The following is a 19,418-nucleotide window of genomic DNA, read 5'->3' as shown; positions in this document are numbered from 1 at the left end:
ACATGAAAAAGGAAATACAAACTATCAACAAGGGTAAAGAGAAAATGAAGAATACAATTTCTGAACTGAAGAACATAGTAGAAGGAATCAAAAGTACGCTCAATGAGTCAGAAGAAAGGATCAGTGAGCTGGAGGACAAAGTAGAAAAAAAACAGCCAGAAAAAACAAGAAAAAGGAAAAGGTTCAGAAAGAATGAAGAGGGATTAAGAGAAATGCAAGACAATATGAAATGTAATAATATCTGTATAATAGAGATACCAGAAGGAGAAAAAGAGCAAGAGATAGAAACCTTATTTGAAAAAGTAATGATGGAAAACTGCCCTAATTTGATGAGAGAAAAAGTCACACAAACCCAGGAAACAAAGAGACTCCCAATCAAGAGGAACCCAAAGAGGCCCACTTCAAGACACATCATCATTAAAATGGCAAAATTCCAAGACAAAGAGGGAATGTTAAAGACGACAAGGGAGAAACAGGAAGTAACATACAAGGGAGCCCTAATAAGGTTAGCAGCTGACTTCTCAGTGGAAATTGAGAAGCTCCAAGCAAGAAGAAAATGACAAGAAATATTCAAAGTAATGAGAACCAGAGGCCTGTGACCAAGGATACTTTACCCAGCAAGTTTCTCAATCAATGTAGAAAGCCAATTAAAACATTCCCAGAAAAAGAAAGTATAAAGGAATTTGCCTCCACGAAACCATCTCTGAAGATATGCTAAAAGGACTGCTCTAAGGAAAGGAAGGAAAAGAAGGAAACAGAGAAGAACACAAGTACAAAAATGGCAATGAATAATTATTTATCAGTGATAACCTTAAGTGTAAATGGATAAAATGCCCCAATCAAAAGACATATAATAGCTGAATGGATAAGAAAGCATGACCCACACATATGCTGCCTACAAGAGATCCACCGGCAAACAAAATATCTTCACAGACTGAAAGTGAAGAGCTGGAACCAAATTTTCTAAGCAAATGAACAGGGGAAAAAGTCTGAGTAGCAATACTCATACCAGATAAAACAAACTGCAAAAAAAGGGCCATGAAGAGAGACCCAAAAGGTCACTTCATAATGCTCAAAGGAAAGAATCTACCAGGAAGACAAAAAAATTGTAAATATATATGCAACCAACATAGGAGCACCACATTCATAACGAAAATCTTAGAGGACTTCAGGAAAGATATTGACAGCAACACAATTATAGTAGAGGATTTTAACACCCCACTGTCAAAAATAAACAGATCTTCCAAATAAAATATCAACAAGGATATTGTGGCATTGAAAAAAAGCCCTAGATGAAATGGACTTAACTGATATATATCAAACCCTTCCTGCCAAGGAAGCTAAATGCACATTCTTTTCAAATGCACATGGAATATTTTCAAACATAGGCCACATGATAAGACACAAAACAAGACTCAACAAATTCAAGAAAATTGAAATCATATCAAGCATTTTCTCTGACCAAAGGGGACTAAAACTAGAAACCAATCCAAAGGTAAAAAACCCAAACACTCAAAATAACAGAGATTGAATAGCATGCTATTAAAGTATGAATGGGTCAAGAATGAGATTAGGGAAGAAATCAAAAAGTTTCTGGAAACAAATGAAAATGAACTCACAAAAAAACAAAACTTATGAGACACAGCAAAGGCAGTCCTGAGAGGGAAGTTTATAGCAATACAGGCCTACCTAAAAAAAGATAGAAACATTTTGAACAAACAACCTAACCCTACACCTACAAGAACTCCAGAAACAACAACAAAGACAGCCCAGAGCATGTAGAAGGAAGGAAATAACCAAGATCACAGCAGAATTAAATGACACAGAGATAAAAAAGCACAATTCTAATGATCAATGAATCTGTTTTTTTTTAAAAACAGAAGCTGTTTTTTTGAAAAAATAAACAAAATTGACAAGCCTTTAAGCAGGCTCATCAAGAAAAAAAAGAACCCAAATAAACACAATCAGAAATAATAAAAGAGTAGAGATTACAACGAACACCACAGAAATACAAAGGATTGTAAGAAATTACTATGAAGAACTATATGCCAAGAAATTTGGAGAAACCTAAGGAGAAATAGACAAATTTCTAGAAAAACATAATCTTCCAAAACTCAATGAAGCAGAAGCAGAAAGCCTGAACAGATCATAGGAGCAGATGAAATTGAAGCAGTAATCAAAAAATTTCTGACACACAAAAGTCCTGGACTGGATGATTTCAGAGGAGAATCCTACAAAAAAATTTAAGGAAGAGCTAACCCCTATCCTTCATGGACTATTCCAACAAATCCAAAATGATAGAAGACTCTCAAACTCTTTTTATGAAGCCAGAATCATCCTAATCCCAAAACCAGATAAAGACACAACAAAGAAAGAAAACCGCAGGCCAATATTGTTGATGAACCTACATGCTAAAATCCTCAACAAAATATTGTCAAACTGCATTCAACAATACATTAAAAAAAGTATACACCATGACCAAGTGGGATTCATCCCAAAGATGCAAGGATGGTTCAATATTCACAAATCAGTAAATGTAATAGATTACATAACAAAAGCAAAGACAAAAACACATGATCATATCCATGGATTCAAAAAAAGTTTTTGATAAGGTACAGCACTTATTTATAATAAAAAACTCAGCCAAATGGGAATAGAGAGAGCATTCCTCAACATAATAAAGCCCATATATTAGACACATACAGCCAACATGATACTCAACAGACAAAAATTAAAATCTTTTCTACTAAGATCAGGAAAAAGATAAGGTTGTCCACTTTCACCACTTCTATTCAATGTAGTGCTGGAAGTCTTAGCCACAGTGATCAGACAAGAAAAGGAAATAAAAGGCATACAAATCGGAAAGGAGGAAACAAAACTGTCACTGTTTGCAGATGACATGATAGTGTACATAGAAAATTCTATAGACTTCACCCAAAAACTACTCAATGTAATAAATGAATTTGGCAAAACAGCAGGATACAAAGTCAATATCCAGAAATCAAAGGCATTTTTGTACACCAACAATGAAATATCAGAAACAGGAATCAAGAAAAAGATCCCATTTGATATAGCAAAAAGAAAAATAAAGTACCTAGTAATCCTAACCAAGAAGGTAAAAGACCTGTATGCAGATGACTACACAACACTGAAGAAATAAATCAAGGAAGACACAAACAAATGGAAACAAATATCGTGTTCATGGATCAGAAGAATCAACATCATCAAAATGTGCATACTACCCGAAATGATTTACAGATTCAATACAATATGTATTGAAGTACCAATTGCATATTTCACAGACATGAAACTTGAGTACCAACTTACATAATACACAAAAATAATTTCAAGGTGGATAAAACACTTAAATGTAAGCTGTGACACCATTAAAGTCTTAGAGGAGAACATAGGCAGGAGCACCTCAGATATTACATGCAGCAAAATTTTTACACATATGTCTCCTAGAGCAAGGGATATAAAGGAAGAAATAAACAAATAGGATCTCATTAAAATAAAAAGCTTCTGCATGGCTAAAGAAAACAGTCTTAAAATAAATAAGAGAATCAAGTGCATGGGAAAACATATTTGCCAATGATACCTCATACAAGGGTTTAATCTCCAAAATATATTAAAAAACTTAAATGACTCCACTCTAAGAAGACAACTAACCCAATAAAAAAAATGGGAAAAGGACTTGAACAGACATTTCCCCAAGGAGGACATACAGAAGATCCAGAGACACGTGAAGAAATGCTCAATATTGCTAGCTATCAGAGATATGCAAATTAAAACCACAAGGAGATACCACTTTACACTGGTCAGAATGGCCATCATAAACAAAGCAACAAACAACAAGTGTTGGAGAGGCTGTAAAGAAAAGGGGACCCTAGTGCACTGTTGGTGGGAATTCAGACTGGTACAACCACTATGGAAAACAGTATGGAATTTTCTCAGAAAACTAAAAATGGATCTGCCTTTTGACCCAGCAATTTTACTGTTAGAAGTATATCCTAAGAACTCTGAAACACTAATCCAAAAGAACCTATGCACACCAATGTTCATAGAAGCACAATTTATAATAGCCAAGTGCTGGAAGCAACCTAGGTGCCCATCAGTAAATGAATGGGTCCAAAAACTATGGTACATTTACACAATGGAATTCTATGCAGCAGAAAAAATGAAGGAGCTCTTACCCTTTGCAACAGCATGGATGGGAGTGGAAAGCACTATGCTAAGTGAAAAAAAGCCAAGAGGTGAAAGAAAAATCCCATATGATCTCACCTTAACGGGAACCTAAACAACAAATAAACAAACATCAAAATATAACCAAAGACACTGAAATAGAGAAGAGGCTGACAGTGTCCAGAGGGGAGAGGGGAAGGAATTTCAGGGGAACTTCAGGGGCAAAGGGGAAGGGTTTACAGGAACAAGTATAAAAGACACATAAACAAAAACTAAGGAGGAGTTGGAAATGGGAGGGAGGTGTGGAGGGCTGGTTGGGTGGGCAGGGATGGGCGTAAAAGACAGAAAACTGTACTTGAACAACAATTAAAATAAAAAATAAAAATAAATACATAATTAATTTCGCAGAAGGATGGCCAATCACTAACTTAAACTGTTATGAGAAAAATGTTAAAATATAAAATATATCACAGTGATACAAGAAAATAAGAGGCTCACTCTCCTTAGCCCTAATACAAAAAAATAATCCTTGGGAAGAACTCTGACTTGGATCACATACCCATCTTTGATGACAGAAAGACTAAAAACTATAGGACTGGCAGATTTCACTAGAACAAAAAATTTCAAGTAAATATTAGAAATAATTCTCGCCCCAAAATACCATTTTATTCTCAGGAAAAAAAATTTTTTTTCCAGAAGCACATGCTACAACTTTGGGGCATATAATTAATAAATGCCTTGAACTGTCTTTGAGTTTAGAACTGATTGGAATATAAATGCAAGCACCTAACAAACAGAAATTAAATTTCCTGTGTTTTTGGTAATGTTAAATTGGAGGGAACAGCTCAGATCTACAGCCAGTATCTCAATATCTTATACTTGACCCCATGCCTAGATCTTGTGATTGCATACCCAATGGAGATTTTGAATCTCTGAAACAGATACACTTACCAAAACAGCTGCTGCCACCAACAAACCTGACAGTAAGGACAGAGATAAATGTTTTATGACATGACGTAATTATTGCATAAGCATGATGTAGAATTAAAAAGGGATATTTACAAATAAATATAATCCATTCGACAAACATAAAATGACTATTTTCTATGTACAAGGCACTGTACCCAGTGCTTGGCAAACATCAATGAACCAAGCAAAATATGTGGTGAGGGTTGGGGTGGTGGTGGGAGAGAATACTAGAGCCAAGGATTACCAGAGATCACAGAACAAAGAAATAGAGTAAAATGAATTTGTTAAAAATCAAATCATGAGTTTATAAGTTAACAGAATAAAATAACTAATATATCCTGAGTAAAGAAAAGGAGAATTTGACGTCTATCTAGCCACGAGGAAACAAAATTTTAATAAAGGAAATGAATTAAAAAAGAAGTATAAGAATTTTTGTGCTGAGCATTCTATGAGTCAGAGTTCAATTGAGAAGTAGAACCAGTAGGAAATAAATATTATTGAAAGGGACTGGATTCTGCACTTGTGGGAGCTGGGTAGGCAAACCCAAAATCCATGGGACAGAGCACAGGCTGTAGCTCTAGTCCAGAGGCAGAATTTCTCAGGGAAGCCTCAGTTTTAACCAATTGAATCAGGACCACCCAGATTATCTAGGATAATGCCTCTTACTTAGGTTCAACTACTTATGGACCTTACACCTAGAAAATGCCTTCAGAGCAACCTAGATTAATCTCTGATTGAATAACTGCCAGGGTGGCTTAGCCAAGATGATACATAAAACTGACCATCACAGGTATGAAGTTCACAAAAGAGGACCTTGCTGAATAAATGACTGTGAGAGTGAGATAATTTAATGAATGAAACAGATGAAGCCCACTCCCAAACAAAGTGAAATGGCTGCCTTTAGTATCTGTCTACTGTGTCACACAGAAATATGCCTGACACCTGTAATGAGTTTGAAGTTATTATGGAGTAGAAACCATAAAATCCATAAATGTATCATTCACGTTATATAAGCCACAGCAGTTAGAGGCCAATAGCAGTTTTTTTTTCTATATAATCAGTACCCTTTACTCGCTGTTCTGACTTCATAACTTGGCTTCTTGCCTCTTTTCTTTTGCCATCCATGCTCTTCTTTTCCCTAAGAATGACCATGCCAGCTCTTTACTCAGCATACTTCCTAGTCTACTATGACTTAACCTATGTTAATTCTTGCTGGACTTACCACTTCCTTATTTTTATAGTATTCCTTGTGTACATCTTGCCTCCTCCACTAACTGTAACCTCTCCAAAGACAAGCACTAATTCTTATTCAACAAAGAACATACTGCACATAGTAGAGAGCCAAAATAAGCTTGGTATACAAATAATGAATAACTATGAAAATTACTATAAGTGATACATTTTAAACAATGATGAAGATTTCAATTCTAAAACTCAAAAAGCTTCTAAATAATTAATGGTTAGTCTTTTGCCAACTCACACTTGAACTATCTTTAGGAACAACTTCTGACCAAGGTAGGGGCATAGGTAAACATACTGTGCCTCCTCAAATAACCAAAAGAAGGACAATAACATTTTTTTAAAGCAGAACTGACAGAAAACTGAACTGTATGGAAGTCTGACAACCAAGGAGTTAAAGAAAGAACATTCATCCAGACCATTAGGAGGAGCAGAGACAAGCAGCCAGGTGGAGAGGACTCCTGGAAAAACTGTGGCTAGAGGACTGGTGCGGGCAAGGTGGCTGCTGGTGGAGCAGGCAGCCCCACATTTGTGTGCAGATAAACCAGGAGGAAAAAGTGGGAAGCGAGACATACCTCACAACACAAATTTCCAGCACAAGGAAATAACCTCAAAACCTTTGACTGAAAAAAACCTGTGAGGATTGCAGTGGTGGGAGTAATTCCCAGACTCACAAGTCTGGAGTTTGTTGGAGAAATCCATAGGGTCCTAGAACATATAAAAATGGCTCATATCGGAATGAGTACCAGAAGAACCCAATTTGATTGTGGGTAGCAGCTGAAGTGACTGAAAGCCAGCAGATAGCTGAACAATTGCATTGTTCCTTTTCAACCACTTCTCCCATATATAACACCACAACAAATTGTCGTGGGTTGCCCTGCCATGGTGACTACCTCAGGCTCTATCCCTAATATGTAACAGGTACAGCAAGACAAAAAAAGGCCCAAATGAAGGAATAGATCAAATCTTCAGAAAAAATACAACTAAGCAATGAAGAGATAGCCAACCTATCATGTGCACAGTTCAAAACACTGGTAATCAGGATGCTCATAGAACTGGTTGAGTATGGTTGCAAAATAGAGCAAAAAGGAAAGGCTATGAAAAGTGAAATAAAAGAAAATGTATAGGGAACCAACAGTAACAGGAAGGAAACCCGGAATCAAATTACCGACTTGGAATAGAAACAAGAAATAAACATTTAACCAGAACAGAATGAAGAAACAAGAGTTCAAAAAAATGAGAAGAGGCTTAGGAACCTCTAGGATAACTTTAAATGTTCCAACATCCAAGTCATAGGGGTGCCAGAATGAGAACGGGAAGACCAAGAAATTGGAAACTTATCTGAACAAATAATGAAGGAGAACTTCCCCAATCTGGCAAAGGAAATAGACTTCCAGGAAGTCCAGGAAGCTCAGAATTCCAAAGAAGTTGGACACAAGGACACAAACCAAGACACATCATAATTACATTACCCAAAATTGAAGATAAGTACAGAATCTTGGAAGCAGCAAGAGAAAAGGAAACAGTTACCTACAAAGGAGTTCTCATTAGAACATCCACTGATTTCTCAAAAGAAACTTTGCAGGCAAGAAGGGACTAGAAAGAAGTATTCCAAGTCAGGAAATGCAAGGACCTCCATCCAAGATTATTCTATCCAGCAAAACTATTGCTTAGAATGGAAGGGTAGATAAAGTGTTTCCCAAATAAGGTCAATTTAAAGGAGTTCATCATCACCAAGCCCTTATTATAAGAAATGTTAAAGGGACTTATCTAAGAAAAAGAAGATAAAAAATATGAACAGTAAAATGACAGCAAACTCACAACTGTCAACAAATAACCCCCCCAAAATAAACAAACTACTAGAACAGGAATAGAATCACAGAAATGGAGATCACATAGAGGGTTATCAGCAGTGGAGATGAAGGAGAGGAAATTGGTAAAAGATACAGGGAATAAGTAGCATAAATGGTATGTAGAAAATAGACAGGGTGAAGTTAAGAACAGTATAGGGAATGTAGAAGCTAAAAAATTTATATGTATAACCAACCCCTGGACATAAAATAAAGGGGTGGGAATGTGGGAGGAGGGTTGCAGGGCAGAGGAAAATTAAGGGGAGAAAATAGGACAACTATAATAGCATAATCGATAAAGTATATTAAAAAATAAAAATAAATTAAAAATTGTCTTTAGGTTTTCAAAATGCCTTGCTTTCTTGTGCCATATTAATGTTCTAATTGAATTATACAATTAATGTTTGACCAACTTAAAATAAAAGGGCAAAGAACCTGCATCCCACAAAAGAATATGTCACTCCTTGCTCAGAATGAATGGAGACCAAAAATTGGATGTTTATGACCAAAAAAGGCAAAGTTTCATCCAGCACTTCTCTGAGATTGTCTGGGTGCTGATGGAGGATGACATGGGGCACCCAGGAATAGGAGATGCAATTGCCCATCTCAAGGAGGTCCTAGGGTGCAACATCACTGGAGACAAGTACCAGCAGGGCATGAATGTGCTAACAAGCTCCCAGGATCCAGTAGAACTGAGAAAGCTGAATGCCAACAATCTCTAGCAGGCTATGACTGCAGGTTGGTGTATGGAACAGCTCCAAGCTTTCTTCCTGGTGTCACATGACATTATGCATTCATCCCTCACATGATGGGGGCAGATGATATAACCTTAAACATAAGCAGACTAAATGGTATAATCTTAAACATAAATGGAATAAATGCTCCAATGAAAAGACATAGAGTAGCTGAATGGATGAGAAAGCATGACTCACACATATGCTGCCTGCAAAAGAACCATCTCAAAACAAAAATCTGGGGGGCTTTCAAGATGGCGATGGAGTAGGAAGGAGCAGATACCAGTTCGTAGTACAAAAGGGAGAGAAACCTGTCTGATTGGAGGAGGAGAAACCAGAAAGCCAGCAGTTGCCAAGCATATATGAAAATAAGGGACCAGAAACCTCCACGGTCACGGAGGAACCAGACAGTAGGAAGACAGCAGCGGTACAGTAGTCTCCGGGACAGAGCAAAGAGAAATAGCGGGGATCTCTGCAGGTGCATGGCTGGGGAACCAGCGCCCAGTGGCGAGAGCCCAAAGGGGCCTGGGACAGCGTTCAGCGCCCAGACAGCTCCCTCCCTGATATTTTTCTGCCTGGCCGGCCAAGCAGCCCAGGCAAAGAGGTGTGGAAGGGATTTCAGCCTGTGCACAATTTGGGGGACTAGTTGCCTGGATGTGCAGTGTATCTGGGCGAGTGCCTGAGTCACCTAGACCAACGTTCAGCACCCAGAAAGCTCCCTCCCTAGGATTTTTGGGCCGGGGACCTGCCAAGTGGCCCAACCAGAAGGGAGCAGAGGGGATTTCAGCCTGTGCATAGTTCGGAGGTCCTGCGCCTGGTGGGAAGTGTGTCTGGGCGAGTGCCTAATGGCGCCTGGGACAGTGTTCAGCGCCCAGACAGCTCCCTCCCTGATATTTTTCTGCCTGGCTGGCCAAGTGGCCCAGGCAAAGAGGTGTGGAAGAGATTTCAGCCTGCGCACAATTTGGGGGACTAGTCGCCCCACACGCAGTGTATCGGGCGAGTGCCTGACGGCGCCTAGGCCAACGTTCAGCGCCCAGAAAGCTCCCTCCCTAGGATTTTTGGGCCGGGACCTGCCAAGAGGCCCAACCAGAGGGGAGCAGAGGAGATTTCAGCCTACACACAGTTCTGGCTCCAGCGCCTGGTGTGGTGCCACTCCATCCCTAGGTTTTTTCAGCTGAGGTTGGCCAGGGGACCCAGACAAACACAGGAGCAGAAGAGATACACACCACGCAGTGTGCAATGATGTGCGCACAGAGTTTCTAGGTCGGCGCCCAGTCCTCAGGTCAGCTTCCGGCTTCCAATCCAACCCCCTCAGACTATCTGGAAGCCCTGGGAGCTGAAGGGGTACTGGAGAAAGAGCTGAGACCCTCAACCCCCTCCCTGTCTGGCCAAGCAAGGTGGGGTGACAGGAGAGACTTGTTTGATAGAGTTTGCAGAGAGGGTGCTGAGGACAAAGGGCCCCAACCAAGGACTCTGTGGTTGCCAGACCAGGAGAACTGAGAGGTACAGCCTGGGGCTCTGAATTTAATAGACACAACAGCCTGGTCTGCTCCACACCCAGCTTGGCAGAGAACCCAAGATTGGGCAGAGGGCCTAGAGCTTCCACACAGAATGGGGGCAGGTCTGTGCTCAATCCCCAAAAAACCAGGCAACTAGGCCAGTGCAGGTGCCCACAAATACAGCAAACCAGCCCATGGCAGTAACCCCTGGGAGGGGAGCTCTGTGAGGAAGTCCTAGTTCCCCATTGTAGGGAGCTTGGGAGAGGCGCCAAGTGTCTGGATCCTGAGAAGGGCTGGCTGAAAAAAATCACAACCATTGACCCTCAGCCAGCTGCAACCAGAAAAACCAGTTCAGCTAGTTTGAAGCCAACAAGTAACATTTCCCTTTTTGTTGTTGTTTTGGGAGGATTCTTCTTGTTTGTGTGTTTTTTCTTTCTTGTTTTTTATTTTATTTTACTTTACTTTATTTTTATTCTATCTTTTTTTTACTTTTCTTCCTTTTCCATTCCTTTTCTTTATGTTTTTGTTTCTTTTAAATTAATCTGTTATCTCTTTTAAATTTTATTAGTTTCATCTTTCCATACTTTTGTCCTCTTTTCTCGGATTTTCTGTTTTATTTCTTCTTCTTTTCTTTCTAAACTTAATGCTCTTTCTCCAATTCCCCTACCCATTTTTTTCTTTCTTCCTTTTATTTCTTTCCTTGTCATTTCTTTCTTTTACCAACAAGAGTCACAATCAACTTGAAAATATGAAAAGACCAGAGCTGGACACATAGAAGAGGCCTCCCAATAGTAGAATCAGAGAGACAAATTGCACATTGCTGTAGGAGAGAAGCCAAAAGTTGCTGCATATTTGAGTAGGTGGAAGCAGAGAATGACAGGATAACCAAAAGAGGCTGCACCACTGAAATTCACAGGCATTCCACCACAAAAGTTCACACCATAAACCCAGGGTGTCAAAACAGATTAATCTAAGAAGCTGAGGCTAACAAGAAGAGTCTCACAAACAATGAGAAGACAAAGAAAAAATCCCCAAATGAAAGGAAAGAAGGAACCCTCAGAAAGAATGTTAGATGAAAGAGAGGCAAGTCAACTATCAGATACTGAATTCAAAGCACTGGTTATCAGGAAGTTCGAAGAGCTCACAATGAGCTACCAGAAACTACAGGGGAGCTACAACGGTCTCACCACAAACTATATCAACATGAAAGGGGAAATGGAAATTATTAGCAAGGGCCAAGAGGAAATTAAGAATACAATATCTGAATTAAAAAAAACACAGTAGAAACCATTAAAAATAGAGTAGATTAAACGGATTAGTGAATTGGAGGACAAAGTAGAAAGCATCTCACAGAAAGAACAGGAAAGGGAAAAGAGGCTCAGAAAGAATGAAGAGGGATTGAGAGAAATGCAAGACAATATGAAACGTAATAATATCCGAATAATAGGAATACCAGAAGGAGAAGAAGAAGAACAAGGGATAGAAAACATATCTAAAAGAGTGATGAGAGAAAATTTCCCTAATTTGATAAAACAAAAAGTCACACAAATCCAGGAATCACACAGAGTCCCATTCAAGAGAAACCCAAGGAGGCCCACTTCAAGACACATCATCATTAAAATGGCAAAATTCCAAGACAAAGAGAGAATTGTAAAGCCAGCAAGGAAAAAAAGAAATAACAGACAAGGGAGCCCCAGTAAGGTTATCCACTGACTTCTCAATGGAAACACTTCAAGCAAGAAGAGAATGGCAAGGAATATTCCAAGTAATGAGAAACAGAGGCCTACGACCAAGGCTACTTTACCCATCAAGGCTCCCAATCAAGATAGAAGGCCAAATAAAGAGCTTCCAAGATAAAAGAAGTCTAAAAGAATTTGCTACAACCAAGCTAGCTCTACAAGAAATACTAAAAGGATTTCTCTAAGGAAAGGAAGGAAAAGAGACAGACAGAAACACAGGTACAAAAATAGCAATGAATAAGTACCTATCAATAATAACCTTAAATGTAAATGGATTAAATGCTCCAATCAAAAGACACAGAATAGTTGCATGGATAAGAAAGCATGACCCACACATATGCTGCCTACAAGAGACCCACCTCAGGACAAAAGACCATCACAGACTAAAAGTGAAAGGCTGGAAACAAATTTTCCAAGCAAATGGACAAGAAAATAAAGCTGGGGTAGCAATTCTCATATCAGACAAAATAGGCTTCAAAAAAAGAGCCATAAAGAGAGACCCAGAAGGTCACTTCATAATACTCAAGGAAAGAATCCACCAAGAAGACATTAACATCATAAAAATATATGCACCAACATAGGAGCACCAAAATATATAAAGAAAATCTAAGAGGAAAACGAGAAAGATACAGACAGCAACACAATTATAGTGGGGGATTTTAACGCCCCACTATCAAAAATGGACAGATCTTCCAAACAAAATATCAACAAAGACATTGCAGCATTAAACAAAACCCTTGATGAAATGGACCTAACTGATATACACAGAGCTCTTCACCCGAAAGAAGCTAAATACACATTTTTCTCAAATGCACATGGAACATTTTCAAAGATAGACCACATGATAGGACACAAAACAAAGCTCAACAAGTTCAAGAATATTGAAATCATACCAAGCATTTTCTCTAACCACAATGGACTGAAAATGGAAACCAACCCCAAAGGAAAAAATCCAAAACACCCAAAATCATGAAGATTGAATGGAATGCTATTAAACAACAAATGGGTCAAGAATGAAATTAGGGAAGAAATCAAAAAGTTTCTGGAAACAAATCTCACAACGACTCAAAGCTTATGGGACCCAGGAAAGGCAGTCCTGAGAGGGAAGTTTATAGCAATACAGGCCTACCTAAAGAAGATAGAAACATTTGGAACAAACAACCTTACCCTATGCCTGCAAGAACTCAAGGAACAACAACAAAAACAGCCGAAAGCAAGTAGAAGGAAGGAAATAACCAAGATGAGAGCAGAACTAAATGACATAGAGACTAAAACCACAATTCTAAGGATCAATGAATCCAGGAGTTCGTTCTTTGAAAAAATAAACAAAATAGACAACCTTTAAGTAGGCTCATCAAGAAAAGAAGGGAACAGACACAAACAAACACAATAAGAAATGAAACAGGAGAGATTACAACTGATACCACAGAAATAGAAAGGATCATAAGAAATTACTGTGAAGAAATATATGCCAAGAAATTTGAGAACCTAGGGGAAATGGACACATTTCTAGAAAAATATAATCCTCCAAAACTCAATGAAAAATAAGTAGAAAACCTAAATAGACCAATAACAGCAAAAGAAATTGAAGCAATAATCAAAAAACTCCCATCACACAAAAGCCCTGGACCAGATGGGTTCGCAGGAGAATTCTACAAAGCATTTAAGGAAGAGCTAATCCCTATTCCTCACAGACTACTCCAAAAAATCCAAAAGGATGGAAAACTCCCAAACTCCTTTTATGAAGCCAGCATCATCCTAATTCCAAAACCAGATAGAGACACAACAAAGAAAGAAAACTTCAGGCCAATATCACTGATGAACATAGACGCTAAAATCCTCAACAAAATATTGGCAAATCGCATCCAACAATATATCCAAAAGATTATACACCATGACCAAGTGGGATTCATCCCAGGGATGCAAGGATGGTTCAACATTCACAAATCAGTAAATGTAATTCATCACATAAACAAAAGCAAAGACAAAAACCACATGATCATATCAATAGATGGGGAAAAAGCTTTTGATAAGGTTCAACACACATTTATGATAAAAACACTCAGCAAAGTAGGAATAGAGGGAGCATTCCTCAATATAATAAAGGCCATATATGAGAGACCTACAGCCAATATCATACTCAATGGGAAAAAACTGAAAGCTTTTCCACTAAGATCAGGAACAAGACAAGGATGTCCACTTTCACCACTTCTATTCAATATACTTTTGGAAGTTTTGGCCACAGTGATCAGGCAAGAAAAGGAAATACAAGGCATCCAAATAGGTAAGGAGGAAACAAAACTGTCACTGTTTGCAGATGACATGATAGTATACATGGAAAATCCTATAAACTCTACCAAAAAACTGCTCAAACTAATTAATGAATTTGGAAAAACAGCAGGATACAAAGTCAATATCCAGAAATCACAGGCATTTTTGTATACTAACAATGAATTGACAGAAGCAGAAATCAAGGGAAAAATCCCATTCGATATAGCAACAAGAAAAATAAAATATCTGGGAATAAGCCTAACCAAGGAGGTAAAAGACCTGTATGCAGAAAACTACACAGCACTGAAGAAAGAAATCAGGGAAGACACGAACAAATGGAAAAACATAATGTCTTCATGGATTGGAAGAATTAACATTATCAAAATGTCCATACTACCCAAAGCAATATACAAATTCAATGCAATACCTATTAAAGTACCAACGGCATATTTCACAGACATAGATCAAACACTTCAAAAATTTATATGGAACCATAAATAACCCCGAATAGCAGCTGCACTTTTGAGAAAAAAGAACAAAGTAGGATGGATCATAATACCTGATATCAAACTGTATTACAAAGCCACTGTAATCAAACAGCCTGGTACTTGCATAAGTATAGACACAGGGACAAAATTAACAGAATAGAGAGTCCAGAAATCAACCCAACTCTCTACAGTCGATTAATATTCGACAAAGGGGGCAGTAACATAAAATGGAGTCGAGATACCTCTTCACGAAATGGTGTTGGGAGAACTGGACAGCTACGTGCAAAAAAATGAAACTTGAGCACCAACTTACACCATACACCAAAATAAATTCAAGGTGGATAAAAGACTTAAATATAAGCTGTGACACCATTAAAGTCCTAGAGGAGAACATTGGCAAGAAAATCTCAGATATTCCATACAGCAACATTTTTACCGATATGTCCCCTAGAGCAAGGAATATAAAGGAAAGAATAAACAAATGGGATCTCATCAAAATAAAAAGCTTCTGCATGGCTAAAGAAAACAGTATTAAATTAAAAAGACAACCAACTGTATGGGAAAACATTATTTGCCAATGATACCTCAGACAAAGGTTTAATCTCTAAAATATACAAAGAACTTACAAGACTCCACTCTAAGAAGACAACCAACCCAATTAGAAAATGGGAAAAGGACTTGAACAGACACTTCTCCAAGGAGGACATACAGAATATCTAGAGACAATGAAGAGATGCTCAATATCATTAGCTATCAGAGAGATGTAAATTAAAAACACAATGAGATACCACTTTACACCAGTCAGGATGGCTATCATAAACAAAGCAACAAACAACAAATGTTGGAAAGGGTGTGGTGAAAAGGGGTCCTTAGTTCACTGTTGGTAGGACTGCAGACTGGTACAATCATTATGGAAAACAGTATGGAATTTTCTCAGAAAGAGTAAAATCTACCTGCCTTTTGACCCAGCAATTCCACTGCTAGGATTATATACCAAGAATCCTAAAACATCAATTTCAAGGAACCTATGCACCACAATGTTAATAGCAGCACAATTTACAATAGCCAAGAGTTAGAAGCAGCCTCGGTGCCTGTCAGTAAATGAATGGATCAAAAAATTGTGGTACATATACACAATGGAATTCTATGCAGCAGAGAGAAAGAAGGTGCTCCTACCCTTTGCAACAACATGGATGGAACTGTAAAGCATTATGCTGAGTGAAATAGGCCAGGTGTTGAAAGACAGATACCATATGATCTCACCTTTAACAGGAAGCTAAACAACAAAACAAACAAGCAAACAGAATAAAAACAAAGACACTGAAATAGAGAACAAGTGGGCAGTTACCAGGGGGAGAGGGAAAGGAATTTAAGGGGACAAAAGGGGAGGGATTTTGAGGAACAAGTATGAAAGACACAGGGATGAGGACTACTGGGGAGGAAATGGGAGGGAGGTGGGGAGATGGGGCAGGGGGGCTGGGATGGGAGAAATAGACAAAAAAACTGTACTTGAAAAATAACTAAATAAAATTTTTTTTAAATTTTTAAAAACCCTAAACAGACTGAAAGTGAAAGGCTATAAACAAATATTCCAAGCAAATGGACAAAGCAAAAACTAGGGTACCAATGCTCATATCAGAAAAAATGCTCATATCTCTTCAAAAAGAGAACCATAAAAAGAGACCCAGAAAGTCACTTCATAATACTCAAGGGAAGAAGACATCAACATTGTAAATATATATGCACCCAACATAGAACCACCCAAATACATAAAGAAAATATTGAAGGACTTTAAGAAAGATATGGACAACAACACAATTATAGTAGGGGATTTTAATACCACACTGTCAAAAATGGACAGATCATCTGAACAAAATATCAACAAGGATATTGTGGCATTGAACAATGCCCTAGATGAAATGGACTTAACTGATGTATATACAGAGCCTTTCATCCCAAAGAGTAAAAGACACATTCTTTCTCAAATGCACTTGGAACATTTTGAAAGATAGACCACATGATAGGACATAAAACAAGCCTAAACAAATTTAAGAAAATTGAAATCACAGGAAGCATTTTCTCTGACCACAAGAGACTGAAACTAGATCCTAACCTCAAGAAAGAAAACTCTAAAACACTCAAACTCATGGAGACTGAATAGCATGCTATTAAACAATGAATGGTTCAAGAAGGAGACCAAGAAGAATATCAAAAAGTTCCTGGAAAAAAAATGAAAATGAAGTCACAACACCCAAAACTTATGAGACATAACAAAGGCAGTCCTGAGAGAAAAATTCATAGCAATACAGACCTACTTATAAAAGGTAAAAACATTTCAAGAAAACCTACCCCTACACCTACAAGAACTTGAGGAACAACAACAAAGACAGCCCAGAGCAAGTTGAAAGAAGGAAATAACCAAGATCAGAGCAGAATTAAATGACATAGAGACTAAAAGCACAATTCTAATGATCAATGAATCCAGGACCTAATTTTTTGAAAAGATAAATAAAATTGACAAGACTTTAAACAGGCTCATCTAGAAAAAAAGAGACAGGACCCAAATAAACACAATCAGAAATGAAAGAGGAGAGATTACGATGGACGCCACAGAAATACAAAGGATTGTAAGGAATTACTATGAAGAACTATTTGCCAAAAAAATTAAAAACCTAGGTAAAATGGGCAAATTTCTAGAAAAATATAATCTTCCAAAACTGAACGAAGACTAAGCAGAAAGTCTGAACAGATAAATAACAGCAGATGAAATTGAAGCACTAATCAAAAAATTCCTGACACACAAAAGCCCTGGACCAGATGGTTTCACAGGAGAATTCTACAAAGCATTTAAGGAAGAGCTAACTCCTATCCTTCACAGACTATTCCAAAACATCCAAAATCATGGAACACTCCCAAAATTTTTATGAATTCAGCATCATCCTAATTCCAAAACCAGATAAAGACACAACAAAGAAAGAAAACTTCAGGCCAATATCGCTAATGAACATAGACGCTAAAATCCTCAACAAAATATTGGCAAATAACATCCAGATATACATTAAAAAGATCATACACCATGACCAAGTGGGATTCATCCAGGGATGAAAGGATGGTTCAATATTCACAAATCAGTAAATGTAATACATTGCATAAACAAAGACAAAGACAAAAATCACATGATCATATCAATAGACACGAAAAAAGCTTTTGATAAGGTACAACACACATTTATGATAAAAACACTTAGCAAAGTGGGAATAGAGGCAGCATTCCTCAATATAATAAAGACCATATATGAGAGACCTACAGCCAATATCATACTTAATGGGCAAAAACTAAAATCCTTTCCATTAAGATCAGGAACAAGACAAGGTTGGCCAATTTCACCATTTCTATTCAGTATAGTATTGGAAATTTTAGCCATAGTGATTAGACAAGAAAAAAAACGGCATCCAAATGGGAAAGGAGGAAACAAAACTGTCATTGTTTGCAGATGACATGATAGCATACATGGAAATTCCTATAGACTCTACCCAACAACTGCTTGACATAATAAGTGAGTTTGACAAAACAGCAGGATACAAAGTCAATATCCAGACATCAAAGGCATTTTTGTATACTAACAATGAAAGAGCAGAAGCTGAAATCAAGAAAAAATCCCATTCGATAAAGCAAAAAGAAAAATAAAATACCTAGGAATAAACCTAACCAAGGAGATAAAAGACCTGTATGCAGAAAACTACACAGCACTGAAGAAAGAAATCAGGGAAGACACAAACAAATGGAAACATATACTGTGTTCATGAATTGGAAGAATTAACATCATGAAAATGTCCATACTACCCAAAACAATTCAATGCAATGATTCAATGCAATACCGATTCAATGCAATACATATTAAAGTATCGATGGCATATTTCACAGACATAGAATAAACACTTCAGAAATGTATATGGAACCATAAATGACCGTGAATATCAGCTGCAATTTTGAGAAAGAAGAATGAAGTAGGAGGGATAACAATACCTGATACCAAACTGTATAACAAGGCCACTGTAATCAAAACAGCCTGGAACTGGCATAGAAAACAGGCACATAGACCAATGGAACAGAACAGAGAGCCCAGAAATAAACCCAACTCTCTAGGGGCAACTAATATTTGGCAAAGGGGGCAGTAACATAAAATGAAGTAAAGATAGCCTCTTCAACAAATGGTGTTGGGAGAACTGGACAGCTACGTGCAAAAATATGAAACTTGAGCACCAACTTACACCATACACCAAAATAAATTCAAGGTGAATAAAAGACTTAAATATAAGCTGTGAAACCATTAGAATTTTAGAGGAGAACATTGGCAGGAAAATCTCAGATATTTCATACATCAACATTTTTACTGATATGTCCCTGGAGCAAGTAATATAAAGGAAAGAATAAACAAATGTGATCT

This window comes from Artibeus jamaicensis, unplaced genomic scaffold (assembly GCF_021234435.1).
Source record: "Artibeus jamaicensis isolate MK-2021 breed Jamaican fruit bat unplaced genomic scaffold, CSHL_Jam_final contig_559, whole genome shotgun sequence".
Classification (NCBI taxonomy): Eukaryota; Metazoa; Chordata; class Mammalia; order Chiroptera; family Phyllostomidae; genus Artibeus; species Artibeus jamaicensis.
Note: the sequence above shows the minus strand (reverse complement) of the source record.